Source organism: Mauremys mutica, chromosome 22 (genome assembly GCF_020497125.1).
Source record: "Mauremys mutica isolate MM-2020 ecotype Southern chromosome 22, ASM2049712v1, whole genome shotgun sequence".
NCBI classification, from domain to species: domain Eukaryota; kingdom Metazoa; phylum Chordata; order Testudines; family Geoemydidae; genus Mauremys; species Mauremys mutica.
Window position 1 is genome coordinate 20,929,579 of NC_059093.1, and position 10,208 is coordinate 20,939,786.

Genomic DNA, 10,208 nt, shown 5'->3' on the forward strand with positions numbered 1-10,208 from the left:
GTTCTGGGTGAAAGAAAGACAAGCAAAGCTCTAGGAGGAAATTTGGGTGCGGGGTGCAGGCTCTGTGCTGGGGGAGGGGGTTGGGGTACAGGCAGGGTGGCGCTTACCCCGGGCACTGCAGCTCCCAAAGTGACCGGTACACACAACCCTCCGGCAGCAGCTCCTAGGTGGGCGGGGCCAGGGGGTCTCCGTGTGCCGCTGCCTGCAGGCGCCACCCCCAGAGCTCCCATTGGCTGCAGTTCCTGGCCAATGGGCGCTGCGGAGTTGGTACTCAGGGCAGGGGCAGCGCATGGAGACACTCCCCCCACCCCAGGGGATGCTGGGACATGCCGGCCATTTCTGGGAGCGGCACGGAGAGACGGAGGCAGAGTGGGCAGGGAGCCACCTCAGTGCTGCTGGCACATCTCTGCACACCCATGGGGGAGGGGAGCAGAGAGCCTCCATGTGCTGCCTGGGGTAGGGGCAGTGCACAGAGCTGCCTCCCCTCCCGGGTCTATTACAGGAGTGGGTGGGTGGGGTCTTTTGGCCTGCAAGGTGCAGCAGGTCGGACTAGATGATCACATTGGTCCCTTCTGACCTTAAAGGCTCTGAGTCTAAAAGGGAGAGGGAAGTAAAGGGAAAAAAAATAAAAAATAAACCAAACATTGTAATACCAAGATGACTCCACCTGCTCATTGTATAGTCCTGCCCCTTTCTTCCTCCACTGGGTGTTGAATGACCTGCAGGACATTGATTCTCTCGTTCCATTAATAAACTGATACAACGTGACTGGAATTAAACCAACTCCCAGGGGAAAGAACATCACATCTTTGCATTGGCTGGGAATTGAACCCAAGTCAACTGCTTGGAAGGTAGCTATGCTCACCACTGTACCACCAATGCATCTGGTAAAAGTACTACTTACACTTGCCCAATGAGACTAGACCAGAATTGAGGCATTTTACTGCCTGTTAAAATGTACTGGAGTCTCATCACTAAAAAAAAAACTATCGCTATCTTCACCTGGGTTTGAACCATCAGCCTCTCAATTAGGTCACCAACGTGGTTAATCACAGACACAGGTAACTACCCTACTTCCCAAGCTTGTCTATGAAGCACCTACAGGGGCACACCTGGCTAGTGAGGGAGGTGCACTGCTGGGGTTATGAGTTCAAGCCTCACCCAAAGCATCGGTTTTCATTAGCCATGGAGCTTCCCCCACTCACTTTGTCTAATCCACATGGAAAGTGCCATACCAGGGTGAGGAGAGTAAATTCTAAACTCTGAAATGTGGAGGTGGCCCATAGATTGGGATAAGGGGTTTGAAGAGAAAAAGGTCTAAGGATATAAAACCAGACAGTCTCCAGGGGCAGGTATGGTACAACGCCTCAACAGGGAGCCATTTGGGGGAGGGGGGTTCACTTCCTCTGTTCAATGTCCTGAGAGGTATTTTAAGATGAAGATAACACCATGGCTAACAGTTGACTGGCACGTCCTGGGTTAAAGGAAGGAAGGGACTTGGGTTAATAGTCGGAAGATTTGTGTTACCGTCACTGTCTGACCCCCCTTCAGTGCAGAGGTTTGTACGTTGCTGGGTGGAACGCACAGACTCCTGGGGAGCAGGGGCAGCTGTTTCCATGGCAGAGAGCCTGGCACTTAGGAGACTTTCTTGACTTGCTGTTTTGAGGCAATTCAATAAAATAACAGAGGGGAGGGATAGCTCAGTGGTTTGAGCATTGGCCTGCTAAACCCAGGGTTGTGAGTTCAATCCTTGAGGAGGCCACTTAGGGATCTGGGGCAAAAATTGGTCCTGCTAGTGAAGGCAGGGGGCTGGACTCAATGACCTTTCAAGTTCCCTTCCAGCTCTAGGAGATTGGTATATCTCCAATTATAACCTTATAACCTAAAATTTCAGCCTCCAGCTGCTGCCCCAGACAGGGGAGCCCCAGGGGGCCTGCTGCTGCTCCGGCCACCCCAGGAGTGCTGCCAGGGGCCACCAAGCTGCAGCTGCTCCTGCTGCCCGCGGAACCACAGGAGGGAGATGATTTTTTGACAGTGACGGTCGCCTCATCCTAAAGGCCTTTGTCTGCCCCCTTCTAGTGACTGTTTGGCACAGGAATGCAGCCCTCACTCCTGGGTCTCTCCTGGGGAAATAATGTTTCTGTGCAAAACACCAAAGCTTTTGACAGAAAGGAAGAAAAGGAAATGGCCACACAATGGGACTAGGACATAAGGAATGAAACACAAGATGTTTCTCCCATGTGCATTGACTTTGAACCTTGTTGTTTGCGGTGGTGGTGTATCCACTTTGGTCCCAGGACGTGAGAGACAAGGGGGAGGGGGTCACATAATATCTTTTCAAGGACCAAGGAAGGGAGTATTATTTACTCCTTCTCATAACACAAGAACTAGGAGGGGTCACCAAATGAAATGAATAAGCTGCAGGTTTGAAATGAACACACTTCCCTCAATCTGCTGGCAATACTTCTACTAACGCAGCCTAATCTGCTGTTAGCCTTCTTGGCAACAAGGGGACTGTTGACTCATATCCAGCTTCTCATCCACTGTAATCCCCAGGTCCTTTTCTGAAGAACGGCTGCTTAGCCAGTTGGTCCCCAGGCTGTAGCACTGCATTGGATTCCTCCTTCCTAAGTGCAGGACTACTGCACTTCTCCTTGTTGAACCTGCTCATATTTCTTTTGGCCCAATCCTCCAATTTGTCTAGGTCACTCTGGACCCAAACCCTGTCCTCCAGCGCTTGGATTCTTTACATGCTTTCACAGAGTGAAGAGCACATGTTCCATGATTTCATATGGCAGAGTTTTATGCTATAGGGAGCTTTCCCTGTGTGAATTTGACAGGTGAATCAACATAGAGACATATTGTGACCCTTCTCAGGGAGCTGAGGGCTGTGAGTTTCCTTGTTGCCACCTGCCACTAGGAAGACGGAGTTTTGCATTTGGCAGCTGGATGTTAGTGACCAAACTCACCCACCCAACAGGCACTCAAGGACCCTCCTCTGAGCTACAGCAGCCACCCTAACCCCTGAGTTCCTTCAACATGTCCCCCTCTGGGGTCCAGCCCGGATCACCAGATACTCAGAGAAATCCCAGATTCTCTCTGCCCAAAGCAATGGTATATCCCAGGTTACTGGTTTTACTGTGGACCACTGCTACTGTATCTCACACAGCACTTGAGTATAGTTATCAAACAAGCAGAAATTTATTTAACAACCGATAGAGATTTAAACAAACAAATGAGAGTGATGGAAACCAACTGTTACCAACTAAACAAAATCAGAAAATGCAACCTACACTTTTTAATAGTTACCTTTCCTATTTAAGTAGAGTCTCACCTCACACTTCAGTCAATTTCACTGATTGCTAGTCCCTAGGAGCCACGGCCCTGGCTTTCATGAAGCGCCACTGGTCATTAGGAATCTCCTTGGTGAATGGACCCAGAGTGTTTTTCTCCACCCTGTTATGAACTGAATCAGTCTTTTGTCTTTATTCACAGAAAGGACGATCTCCTCAGTCTCATATTGTCCTTGTCACTTCCACAGGGTTTTGATGTCTATAATTTGTCTTTGATGGTTTTCTATTGGCGTTTCTGGGTTGGTGCAAAGGCTGACAATGGAGCAATACATCACATAACTGGCTAGCAAGGAACAGGTGCCAATTCCCTCCCACTTGAATGGGCCATCCCCACCAAGACTTATGATTGGGGTGACTCACTTTCACAACAATACCATATGGGCATAATTTTCCATGTACTCACATTACCTCTTAACTATGACTTGGGCACACCTCTCGCAGTGAGTAGGAGTATCAATAATTTACAAGCTTTCAGCAGAGATCTCACTGCTATGCTTCCTGAATAAATATTATAAAAGCAGTGTATTAGGTGTGGCGAGTTTGTCAGGTCTGACACAGGAGTTGCTTGTGAAGAACAGTGACCCCTTTGCCAATTGGCACCAATGAGCTTTTGTCACAGATGCACTGAGCTATACAGTCACCCCCTGATAGAACAGAAAGGCCAGCACAGAAAAGAGAGAGAGGAACAATAAGATACTAAAATGACAATGGCTGGAACTCTCCATTTCTCTCAGTCTTTGCATTCATGGGCATTCAGAGCTGTAGTTACAGTTGAGGAACCGGGTGATCGGACAGCTGGCTCAGCCCTCCATACGAGTAACTCTCACACACATAGGGAGATGGGTCAAAATTGGAATTGATGTTAAGGCTGTGTCTACACTTCAAACACTGGAAATATTCTTCTGACAACCTAACACTGTCTACACTGGGGCTCAGGTCACATTAACTACTTCTCTCAGTGGAGAGGACTTTTCACACCCCTGAGAGATGTGGCTCTGCCAACAGAGCTTTTCTACATCGACCAGCCTTTAGCTGGCTTATTGACCTGAAAGGCAATGGATTTCAGTCTTATTCTTTATATTGATGGTTGATGAGTGCAGCTGTCCTACCTGCTGGACACATCCTGTGACAGATGTCAGGCCTTTCCTTTGCAAATTAGAGAAGTGGGGAAGACAGTGACCCTTACAGTCTAAGTTGGTAAAAATGTATACAACTTGTCACCTCGAGTAGCTTTCCTTTGAATAGAAATTGACTTTGAAACTAAACAAAATAAATTCTATTTGAAAACACAAAATATTAAAATCTATACTGGGCCTATATTCTCTTATACACACTTTCTCCCACACATTCTCCCACCCCAACCTTTGGAGTGAGGTTTTCTACCAAAACTCTTCATACTACAGGGGGTAAATTAAATCAAATTAACTTTTGAAGACTAGCCATCATTTCCTGTACGACTAACAAAACAAAAAAACAAGACAACTTTCCTCCCATCACATTCTCCTCTGATCCATTCAAACATACTTCACTCAGCACTGTCTCAATAGTCAGTTATGTTATTTACAAAATTTTTAGTATCCTAGCATTGCCATAATGGGGGACAAAACCATTCACCTTGCCAGAAGTGGCTTTACCAATAGATGGAACCTGCGATTTAAACTCCCAATGAGCACACTGTGTTTGGGATCCATTTGAATTCCCCTTCCAGGTCTCTGACACTTTCATCTCCAGTCAGAGTGACTCTAATATAAGATTAAAGAAGTCAAACCATCATCTCCAAGCACAGACAGCTGAGAACTCTTCCTCACAGGACACTTTGAGAAGTGGATGGATAGAATGTGATGATGATAACCTATGCATGGCTCAGACAAAAGGTAACAGTTCTGCAGTGATGGGGAAGGAGGGAATCTCTGACTCTCCCCATCTCCTTCCAGTGTCACAGAGGCTGAAATTACACTTTTTTTTCCTGCCCCTGCTCCTCTTCATTTAAATATAATTTGAAAAATTCCCATTATATCTGCTCTTCAGCACAACCCAGAGCAATGTGAGAACAACGGGCAATGATACAATCTGTATCACTGGTGACTAACAATAACTTTGCAATAGGAGGAACAGTATAAATGTGATGCTCTCTGGTTCCTGATAGGAAGGGCACACTCGAATTACTCATGGGATAATGGAGTTGATAGAAAGGACAAATGGGTCCACCTCAAAACAGGGCAAACGGCAAAAGGCAAAAACGGGCCACTCATCTGGTCAAACTGAGGGATAACCATGCTGCAAACAGTTCAAACTGCTTTAAAAGTTACTATGTGGGAATCAGGAAAATTACTGAAGAAAAAAAAAGTATTGATAGCCCTAGAGGTGTTTATGTTGTTGATCTCCCTTGCAGATTCTCTGATGACTAACATGGGCTAAGTGCCCACAGAAGGTTTTCCCGCACTCACTGCATTTATAGGGTCTCCCACCAGTGTGGATTTTCTGATGTTTAGAAAGGCTTGAGCTGCTAGTGAAGTTTTTCCCACACACACTGCATTCATAGGGCCTCTTCCCTGTGTGGATTCTCTGATGTTGATAAAGGCCTGAGCTGCGATTGAAGGTTTTCCCACATTCACGGCATTCATAGGGCCTCTCCCCTGTGTGAATTATCTGATGTTCGGAAAGGGCTGAGCTGTTAGTGAAGCATTTTCTACACTCACAGCATTCATAGGGCCTCTCCCCTGTGTGGATTCTCTGATGTTTAGAAAGGCCTGAACTGCTAGTGAAGCTTTTCCCACACTCACTGCATTCATAGGGCCTCTCCCCTGTGTGGATTCTCTGATGTTGATAAAGGCCTGAGCTGCTAGTGACGCTTTTCCCACACTCACTGCATTCATAGGGCCTCTCCCCTGTGTGGATTCTGTGATGCTTCATAAGGATGGAGTAATCACATACGTTTTTCCCAAACTCAGTGCATGTATTTTTTCTCTTTCCGCTGAGGATTTCCTGTTGTGTTGTGATTTCCTTGAGGTCCTTTTGAGTTTCCTGACAGGAAATACATTTACCCACTTTCTCCTCTGGCTGCTTTCTCTGCTCTCTTTCTGTTATGTGCAGAACGTGATGGGATTTTCCCTGCTCATGACTCCTGGACACATTCCTTTTCGATCTTTGCGATAATTCTCTGTGTTTAGCCACTTGCTCAACATTTTCCTGCTGAGAATTCTGCTCCACTTTCTCACATACCATTGCGTCACCTGCTGTGATAGAGACAGAAACCTCAAACAGGGATGGAAAGGGGAAGGCCAAACCAATACAAGTACTGGAGAGAGGTCAAATAAAAATCAGGAACTGAACTCCCCCAAGGCCTGGTCTACACTAGGACTTTAATTCGAATTTATCAGCGTTAATTCGAACTAACCGCTCAACCGTCCACACCAGGAAGCCATTTAATTTGAACTAGAGGGCTCTTTAGTTCGAATTTGGTACTCCACCTCGACAGGTGGAGTAGCGCTAAATTCGACATGGCTAGCTCGAATTAGGCTAGGTGTGGATGCTAATCGAACTTAGTAGCTCCGGGAGCTATACCACAGTGCTCCACTCTGTTGACGCTCTGGACAGCAGTCCGAGCTTGGATTCTCTGACCAGCCACACAGGAAATGACCCGGGAAAATTTGAATTCCTTTTCCTGTCTGGGCACTTTGAATCTGACGTCCTGGCTGGACATCGGGGCGAGCTCCGCAGCACCTGCAACGATGCAGAGCTCTCCAGCAGAGGAGTCCGGCCAATCCAAGAATAGAAAGAGGTCCCCAGCATGGACAGACCGGAAAGTCCTGGATCTGATTGCTGTGTGGGGCGAGGAGTCTGTGCTCTCGGAGCGGCGCTCCAACAAGCGGAATGCAAAGACCTTCGAGAAGGTCTCTAAAGCAATGATAGAGAAAGGATACAGCCGGGATGCGATGCAGTGCCGCGTGAAAGTCAAGGACCTGAGACAAGGTTACCAAAAAGTCAGAGCGGCAAACGGACGCTCCGGAGCACAGCCCCAGACATGCCGCTTCTACGAGGCACTGCATGCCATTCTCGGTGGGTCTGCCACCACTGCCCCACCAGTGACCGTGGACTCTGAGGATGGCATAGTGTACCTGGACAGTTCCTCGGCGATGTTCGCCGATGGGGAAGATGAGGAAGGGTTTGTGGAGGACGGCGCAGGCGACAGCGAACACAATACCGCTTGCCCTGACAGCCAGGATCTCTTCATCACCCTCACAGAGATCCCCTACCAACCCTCCCCGCCCGTTAACCCGGACTCAGAATCAGGGGAAGGATCAGGCGGTAAGTGCTATAAACATGGAAACTTTTATTTTTTTAAAAACGGGTATAGAAAAAATAGAAATACTATATACAAAATTTTACATGTCAAACTATATAAATAGTAGGTCCACACATATAGGGATTGAACAATAATCCTCTTGGGACAGTTCAACAAAGCTCTCAGAGAGCAGCTCAAAAAGCCTCCGCAGGAGGTTCCTGGGGAGAGGTGCCTTATTCGGTGCTCCATGGAAGCACACTCTTCCGCGCCAGGAGATCCTAATGTAGAGAGGAATCATCGCCTCCACCAGCATTGCTGCATATGGTCCTGGTCTGTGCAGGGCTTCCAGTAGCATCCGCTGTCTCTGACTGCGAGTGACCCGCCTCAGGGTGATGTCGGTCTGGACAGGCTGCATCTAAGTTGGGCAATTAGTGTATTGTTACTATTGTTAACGGTTTACAATTAGGTTGCATAACAACGACCCTCGCTTAACAGCCACGTGCTGGAGGCCACAGAGAACAAGCAGACATTGATCTTTCCCGTGCACTGGCGGGAGGGGCTGGAAAAGGCTCAGCCTTTCTGCTTTCCAGATTGCCTTTAGCAGGAGAGCACAGCTATCCACTAACTGATAAGCATGATCTACTGTAAGGCTTACCAGGACTGTCTGCAAGACGGATTATGCTGTCTCTCCCCGCTTGTCCGCTCTCCTGTGCAATGGCGCTGCCAATGAGAGCGTATTCCGAAATCTCGAACTTTTCCTGAGATCTCGTGAGACTTGGTGCCCTGTATGGTCTTGTTCAGAGAAACTGACTAAACTGTGCTCACTGTTCGCAAACATGTATCTGTTCAAGGAAATCATTTACTGTTTCCCATCACACAGCTTCTGCTCTTTCCCGGACTGCCCCGGCATCCCCCTCGCAGAGGCTGGCTCAGATTAGGCGGCGAAAGAAAAAGACTCAGGAAGAGATGTTCGCGGAACTGATGGCCTGCTCCAGAGCCGAGGCGGCAGAGCAGAGACAGTGGAGGGAGAGCCTATGTCAACAGCATCGCACACACATCGAACGGGAGGATAGGTGGCGGCAGGAAGACCAGCAGGCGACTCAAACGCTGCTTGGGCTAATGAGGGAGCAAACGGACACGCTCCGGCGCCTTGTTGATGTTCTGCAGGACCGCAGGCAGGAGGAGAGAGCCCCCCTGCACTGTATCTGCAACCACCCTCCAACGCCAAGAAGTCCTGTCCCCCCCCCACCGAAAATTACCAGACGGAGGGGCGGTAGGGGCCGTGAGAACTGTCACTGCACCACAGCTGAGCGCTAATGTTCCACACACCTCTGACGCTATAACTGTTTAGAAGCGCTTCCCTTACAGGATCACCCAGTCCCAAATCCAAGTTTCATCACCCCACTATATAGTAGATTAATAAAAGCTGTTTGCTGTTGTTCACTCTTTCCGTCACGTCTTTCGTGTCAGAAGACTGTGTATGTGGGGGGGGGCAGGGGATTTATAATTGCACGGGATAGCCTACATTAGCAGGGTACAGACTATCGGGGGCAGGATCAACTGCAGGGCACACACAGACTGCATTCAGTAGTCACCAGGGTCCCTCTGTGTGGTGTATGCTGCCCCGGGTCATTCTGTGATGTGTACGCTTGTCCACGGTCCTAGCGCCTGCCACCCCCTAATGTTAAGGCATGCTGCCCTTACCATGCACTTCCACCGTAGGCGCGATCCTCTCCGCTGCCCTGAGCCCCAACAAGAGCCCTCATCCACGGACAGATACTCACCCTTCCCCCCCCCCCCGCACCCCTTCCTACGCCCAAATCCACAGCCCAGAGCCTGCATCCAAATCCCTATGCAAAGACGGCACCACTCGCCCCTTCCTGCAAACCCACCCCTACATGCACAACCACTTGAAACCGTCCCCCACCCCAGAGACCTATGTAGGAGCAGGAGGCTGTCCGTCCTGTATTGTACAAGCGGTCTGTACATCAGTGCACACCGTACCCAGCACAGTATGCGTCCATGTTTCAAACCCTGAACAGAAATGCAAAGTAAAGGAAAGATTTATTAAAAATAACTGTTCCATTTAATTTGTTTAAAAACGTGTTTTGGAAGTGGGGGAAACTTGGAGAACGGGGTATGTAACCGCAGATCTCACTCAACACATAGAGACACAGGCCCAGGATCAGCTTCTCTTAAAATCAAGTGTAGAGTCATAGGTTACCCTGCTTTCCGAGGAAACTTGCTTTCAAAGCCTCCCGGATACACAGCGCTTCCCGCTGGGATAGTTTTTCGGCACGGGTGTCTGGCTGAGCGTAAACAGCAGCCAGGCGATTTGCCTCAACCTCCCATCCGGCCAAAAAGGTCTCGCCCTTGCTCTCACAGACATTGTGGAGCACACAGCAAGCAGCAATAACTACGGGGATATTCTTTTCGCTGATGTCCGAGCGAGTCAGTAAGCTCCGCCACCTCCCCTTAAGACGTCCAAAAGCACACTCCACCACCATTCTGCACTTGCTCAGCCGGTAGTTGAAGAGTTCCTTCTCACTGTCCAAGGCGCCTGTATAGGG

At 48.7% G+C, this 10,208-nt stretch overlaps 1 non-coding gene across 1 annotated transcript; it reads right to left on the reverse strand.

Annotated features, from left to right (window-relative positions):
* Positions 1–810: 810 nt before the first annotated feature.
* On the reverse strand, positions 811–882 carry TRNAG-UCC. Its single transcript has one exon. It is a non-coding gene; the product is annotated as a tRNA-Gly (tRNA).
* Positions 883–10,208: the final 9,326 nt, after the last annotated feature.